This window comes from Balaenoptera musculus, chromosome X (assembly GCF_009873245.2).
Source record: "Balaenoptera musculus isolate JJ_BM4_2016_0621 chromosome X, mBalMus1.pri.v3, whole genome shotgun sequence".
Classification (NCBI taxonomy): domain Eukaryota; kingdom Metazoa; phylum Chordata; class Mammalia; order Artiodactyla; family Balaenopteridae; genus Balaenoptera; species Balaenoptera musculus.
In genome coordinates this window covers 18,527,305-18,534,565 of record NC_045806.1, presented here as the reverse complement: position 1 = coordinate 18,534,565, position 7,261 = coordinate 18,527,305, and the positions used below count along the sequence as shown (strand labels likewise).

The window sequence follows — 7,261 nt, the reverse complement described above, 5'->3', positions numbered from 1 at the left end:
ATGAAATCGACCACCCATTTCACACCCCTTCATATCCTCTTGGCTTTACCTGACTCTTGCACAAGCTGCCACTGTGATAACTAGCTCTGCACAGATTCCAGCCAACTGAAATCTATACTCCTGAAGAAAGGAACAAGCTGACAGTGCCTCATTTTATACCTGGACATTGCACCTCTTGCCTCCCTCCTGCAGCCCCCTGCAAATATCACCCAGTCACCTCAATGGACACAACCTGGTCGTGAGAGAAAGCTAACTCTTTGCAGGTCAAACGTCGACCAATGGGAGCTAGAAGCTGGGGGACGAACTGTTCTCCTTTATCCCCACCAATAGCAACCCTGCGCTGCAGGTGACTTGGCTCATGGGAAACAGGACACTCAGGACAGACAAACAGAATGCAGGCAAGAGACGTTCAATAAAGAAATTCTAGGGACTTCCCTGGTGGTCCAGTGGGTAAGACTCTGCATTCCCAATGCAGGGGGCCCAGGTTCGATCCCTGGTCAGGGAACTAGATCCCGCATGCCGCAACTAAAGATCCCGCATGCTGCAACTAAGACCCGGCGCAGCCAAATAAATAAATAAATATTTAAAAAAAGAAATTCTAAAGGATGCCCTTCATGATGAAGGAAGATGACCACAGAAGGCAGGTCTGAGATGCCGGAAGGAATAGTGAGCCAAGACTATGGTAAACTGTGAGGAAATGTAAATGAATACTAGCTATAGAAAGCAAATCTAGTTTGTAATTTGTGATATCAAAAAATAAGATATAATTAAAATAGTGGACAATAAGAGGATAGTCAGAACTGGGTAAGGAAAGTTAAAGCTTTCTAAAGTCCTCATATTCTTCAAGAGCAGGGTAATTATTGCTGCGCTTCAGGCTTCATTAAGCTAAATATAGAAGTGTCACTGGATGATCAGCTGGATTCTTCCTGACTCATTTTTGAGACCCCAGTAAGGAAACATCAGATACCAAGGTGAGTGTGAGCTGAAGCTCTCAGGTACATAATTCATGAAGGAATATTTAATTTATTAAATTTAATAAATTTAATTTATTAAATATTAAATATTTAATTTATTAAATATTTAATATTAAAGAGCCAGTCCCATGACCTTTGGTACCCCCAGCCAGAACAAGGATGTAAAGGGAAGTCAGAATGCAAAAATGGGACAAGATTTCTCACTTCCCTTGTAGGGGAGGACTGAGGTGGTGCTACCTTCCCGCCTCAAGTCTCATCTGAGGAATTTCCATGGTTCCACCCAAAGTGCTTATTTCCTGTAATTGGAAGACACGGAAGACTTGCGAGTGTCTCATGCCTGAAAAACTTAAAACAGCCTGTGATGGAAATGGCTACCTAGAGATTCCAGCAGCAAGAAGCTGCTAGCAAGTGCTGGATTCCTAAGAGTCGTAAAAGAAATCCTACCACAAACACCACACTGTGAAAGTTAAAAGAATCCCCTTTGAAAGTGGAAGAAAAAGAACACTCCCTATCACCACTTCTGTTCAACGTTGTCCTGGATGCCCTAGTCAGGTGATTAGACAAGAAAAATAAGTAAAAGCTATAAGAACTCAAAAGGAAGAAATAAACCTGAAAGATGCTATGATTGTCTACGTAGAAAAACTAAGATAATCTACAAAGAATTAGTCTTATTAAGAGTTTAGCAAGAGTGCAACCACACTACAATGCACTAGTAACAAACAGCAAATGTAGGTTTTGAAAAGATACCATTTAAAACTGCAACAAAAGAACATGAGGCACATACGAACAAATCAATCAAAAGTTGTGTTAGAGCCTTACTGAGAAAATTATAAAACTATTAGATGACATTAATAAAGAGTTAAATGGAGAAATACATTCATAGATAAGAAGAATATGATTTCATAAGGCTCTCTCTTCTCACCAAGCTCATCCACAGATTCAGTGATATTCTGATAAAAATCCTCAGAGTTTTTAAAAAGATATTTAACAAGCTGATTCTAAGATTTATATTGAAGAACAACAGATTAAGACACATCTGAAGAAAAACAAGGTATGGGAACTCATATCAGACATGAAAATTTTTATAAATTATAGCAATTAAAATATTGTGGTTTGGGCATAGGAATAGGCCAACTGACCCCAGTAACAAAACAGAAAGCCTAGAAACAGACTCATGCCTAAACAGAAACCTGGTACATGACCAAAGGGCGATTAAGAAATTGAGGGAAAGGTTGGACTCTTGAACAAATATGTTGAAACAATTAGTTACACATTAGGAGGAAAATAAAATTGGATTTCTTCCTTGATAAAAAAAAAAAAAATAAACTCTCCAAAATAGGACTTAAATGTGAAAGGCAATAACCTTCAAATATTTCAAAGCAAATATGAGATTTGTCGTGGTCCAGACGCGGGTTGGAAAAGAATTTCCAGACACAAGGCAGAATGTAAAGAAGATAGAATGTATTAGAGGGAAGGGTCGCTGCCAGAACAGCGGGCCGACTTCCTAGTAGTCTGGGAGAGTCAAGCCCAAACATGTGCTACTGATCAGTTTTTATAGCCAGAAAACAAAGGAATGGTCCGAGGTGAAAATTTCGTTTACTGATTGGTCAAGGCACATATACCTTCCTTCTATAGGGTGGGAGTGGGACGGGGCATGTGCCTTTCCTTATTTGGGACAGGTCCCGCTGCCCAGGTGGGCGTCGCCCAAGGGGACTCAGGAATTTCATAACCATCGCAACAGGGTGGGAAGGGGATTAAGAGTCCGTTCGGTAGGGGGTGTAACGCTAAAACTTCTTCAGGCAGGGTCGTCTTTGTCCTTGAAGCACCATTGTCCTTGGACCACCACAAGACTATCTTTATGCCACTGGGGTAAGAAAAGATTTACTAACAAAGATTTACTATTTACTACTATGACTTTGTTTTAGTTATTTAAAACAAAGATTTACTGAAAGATTTACTAAACAAGAAAAGATTTACTAAACACAAAGTACCAACCACTCAAAGCTGTCTAAAAACTAAAAATCAAAAATAAATTAAAGGGCTTCCCTGGTGGCGCAGTGGTTAAGAATCCGCCTGCCAATGCAGGGGACACGGGGTCGAGCCCTGGTCCGGGAAGATCCCACATGCCGCGGAGCAACTAAGCCCGTGCGCCACAACTAGTGAGCCTATGCTCTAGAGCCCGCTAGCCACAACTACTGAGCCCGTGTGCCAAAACTACTGAAGCCTGTGCTCTAGAGCCCACTAGCCACAACTACTGAGCCCATGTGCCACAACTACTGAGCCCGTGTGCCACAACTACTGAGCCTGCGCTCTAGAGCCCACGAGCCACAACTACTGAAGCCCGCGCGCCTAGAACCCCTGCTCTGCAACAAGAGGAGCCACCTCAATGAGAAGCCCGCACACCGCAACCAAGAGTAGCCCCCGCTCGCCACAACTAGAGAAAGCCCAGGCGCAGCAACGAAGACCCAACGCAGCCAAAAATAAATAAATTAAATTAAATTAATTTTAAAAAAACACACACCCCCTCACTTCTGAACATCACATCTTGAGAAGAACAATATCAGAGGGATCATAAAGGATAATCAGCATGGTGCATGGTGAGGGGCCTGGAGATCTTCTTACATAGAAAGTGGTTGGGATTTTTTTTTTTTTTTTTTTTTTTTTGGCCACGCCGCACTGCTTGCGGGATCTCAGCTCCCCAACCAGGGATTGAACCCAGGCGACGGCAGTAAAAGTGCCGAATCCTAACCACCAGACCATCAGGGAACTCCCAGGGGATTTTTAATTTTTTTAAAAGAGAAAAAGCGCAAATTTACATGGCAAATAATAACTACCTTCATCTATTTGAAGGACAGAAACGTTCAGAAGGCTTGATGTATGCTGGGGGATAGGGTCTGGGATGACCACACACCTCCAGTTTCCTCTCTTCTCTCGGAAGGGACTAGTATGGAGGGAACTCTTTGGGTTTCTCTCTTCAACCCACCCCTCTGCAGTAGAGGAGGTGAGGAAAGAGAGGCTCAGGCATGTGTGGACCCTGACCTTGCTGGCTTTTTCATTTGGAGCTCATGGGGAGCTCTGCTTGCCCTTATAGGATGTGGTAGATACACTCACAGAGATGACTTCTCTGCCCTGCAACAAAGTCAGTCCAATTCACGGGGAAGTGGTAGAAGTCAAAGTATGTTTTCAGGTCAAAGCCCCAATTTTATCCACAATAATGTGGACCTCACAGTGATATCTGACTTCTATGTCTATTTCCACTTGGCTCAAAACCAACAGGGAAAATGTTATGAGTAGTTATCCACATGATCACAACCCTCAAAACCCCCATCAGGCTTTTGAGTTATGATTATACATCCTTCCTTGACCTGGAAAGGATTTTAAGTAACCCGCTTCTCAGGAGTGGTTCTCCAAAGGAGAACTGAGATGAATGGGTATAACTTGTAAGAAGAAATATTTCAATTTGAACTTGTTAATATCAAAGAACTTTCTAATAATTGGTTGGTTCAAGGGTGATACAGTTAAGTTTCCCAGCAAATTTCTGTTGGAAGTGACCAACCCACAGAAACAGGAGGGAGTACTCCTGTAGCATCTGTGGCCTCTAATGCCCCTTCTAACTGTAAGACTCAATGAAATAAAATAAACGCAGGCTTAAAATGTAACTTGGTCATTCAAGGTCTCAAAGAACAAGAGCAATGCAGATGGTTTTGGACCAATATTCTTGAGTTGCAAAGTAACTTCTTCAAAATTGTTATGCTATTTCCCTATATTTTTTGCCATCAGAATCCCACAGGAATCTCTCTCTCTGACATAAATTTTGAAGTGTGTCAACCACAAAAGCAAGACTATTTCTCACAAAGAGAAGAATGTTCTTACCTGGAGAATTAATCATCACTTGAAAAGTTTCCGGAGACTGACTCAGATGCCTTTAGACAGAGCAGAAAGCATTCTGGATGTATAACTCACTTTATCTGTCTCTCCCCAAACTCCTATTTTGCTTTGTTTTTCTGTCAATGCTGTGTCCTGCTTTTCTTCTTTGAAAACTGCCCCTTATAAGTGAGTACGTTGATAGCACAGTGGGTGGATCCTCTGCTTCTCTGAATATCAGTATCACCTGGAGAGGTTTTGAAACATTCAATGATCAGGCCAAACCCCAGACCAATTAAATTAGAATGCCCAGAGGTGGGGACCAGACATTGCGTGTTTCTTTTTAAAGTTCTCCAGGTGATTCCACTGTTCGGAAAAGGTTGAGACCCACTCTATTAGCAAACACCAGTAGTTCCCAAACTTAAGCCTGCATCAGAATCCCCTGGAGGGCTTGTTAAAACGGACTGCTGGGCTGCACCCTGTGGGTTTCTGATTCAGTAGGTCTGGAGTAGGGCTGAGAATGTGCATCTCTAACAAGTTTCCAGACGATTCTGATGACCACACTGCGAGAACCACGGGAATGCACAAATGTGTGGACTTTAGTCCATTTGGTTCTAAATAGGGAGTCTTCAAGATAAAAACTGGTTGGTGGGGTTTCCATGGTGAGGTGGATCCCTACACACACAAGAAATGGTTCCTTCCCTCCAGTTTTTTTTTTCCCCTGACTTTTAAATAGGGTTTGTGCTTCTTAATACGCTAGGCAGTCTCAGCCTAGAGCTCACTTTTAAGGGCTTTAACATAGTATTGTTATAGCCAAAGGAGGTCCAGAAGGCTTTCCAAAGTTCCAACAACCCTGATAGGAAACAGGTTAAAAAAAAAAACCAAGTTAAATCCAAAGCCCACATCACCACCTCTTTAAGGGGGAGAAAAAACATACACATGCATATACATATATACATGTGTATATGTGTGTGCGTGTGTGTGTATATATATATATATATATATACACACACACACACATATTCACTTTCTTTTTATAATAATATTTATTAACAAAAATCATGAAACCAAGTTTCTTAAGTGCAATAGTTAATCTGGCCATTGCCAGGCAAGCCAGGTCCCTGCGGTTTGAGATGGACAAATCCACAATGCTCCCGGAAGCACATCCTTCTCTGCCCATCTCCCAGGGTATTCGGGAACTCTGTCTGAAAGAAAACTCAAGGTGCATCTGCTTTTCCCATCTGTTTCAAGCCTTGATAGTCTTTTAGTGTTTTGGAGGTTTCGTTATTGAAGAACAGTGGGAACAAAAAAAATTAAGTTACTCCTGCTAAATTTGTACAATCAATCTCGGCAACCTGGCCACATCCTTGCATCTATCTTTTCCAGCAGTTCTGGCCTCCAGTTTCAGATTCATGCAATTTCCCTGGTTTGGACAATCCTCAGGCTGTTTCAATATCAAACCCAACGATTAGAGTGCCAAGACCATTATTTTCTTTAAATTCAAAGGGAAGACTTCCATTTTTTCTACTTTATATTCAGCATTTGCTGCCACATTCTCAATGTCTTCATTGCCTTTCACAGTCTTCTTTCAAGTTGGGAGTGAGAAGCTAATGAAATTCAGGAAGAACAACATAAATGCAATCTCATCCCGGAGGAAAAATGCAGTCCTTCATTTTGCCTAAGATTGAAAACCTCAACTCATGTTCCTTGAAAATGTGCTTCCAGACCATCTTGATCATCACCCTCATTCTATTCTGGATAAAATGAGAAAATATGTGTGAAATACTTGAAAGACCTCAGAGCACTGTACAAATATAAGGGTTGGTTATTATTATTCCCAGACACAGGCTGCTACTCAGGCGTGTGATCCTCTACCCCGATGACTCAGTGGTTAATAACTCTTCTTGCAACTGGTCCAAGAGTAGTAATTAGTCATTTTATCTGTCCCTCGCTCTGGTCCTGCATGGAGTTTGGTGGGACGGGGGCGGGGAGGATGTGAGTCACATGAAGACCCAAAACTAGGTACTGTTTCATGATCTTTAGAGCACGGAAACAGAATTGGGTCTTTTTCTGTTGATCTCAGATTCACCTGGGCTGGGCTACAGGAATTTTTTTATTTAAGGCCTGAACCTAGCTGGCCTCACAGTCAAATTTCAGGGTTGGGGGAGAGGGGTTTAATTCAGCTCTCGTAATTTACACATGGGTCAAGGAAATGCAGAGAATTGACTAGCCCAGTGTTTCACAACGACACAGGACCAAGCAGGAACTCTATCACAGCCCTGATGCAGCTTCATATGCAGAATCATACTGTCTGTAGCTAAACCACACTGATCATAGGTCCATTGACTGGTTGAAAGGTACACACAGAAAGATCCTTTTAACACAACATTTATGGATGCGCATAGGAAGCTGGTCTGAACATT

The 7,261-nt window shown here is 42.0% G+C and overlaps 1 non-coding gene across 1 annotated transcript; it reads left to right on the top strand.

Moving 5' to 3' along the window:
• Nucleotides 1-432: 432 nt before the first annotated feature.
• On the top strand, nt 433-505 carry TRNAG-CCC. The gene has a single exon. It is a non-coding gene; the product is annotated as a tRNA-Gly (tRNA).
• The last annotated feature ends 6,756 nt before the right edge of the window (nt 506-7,261 follow it).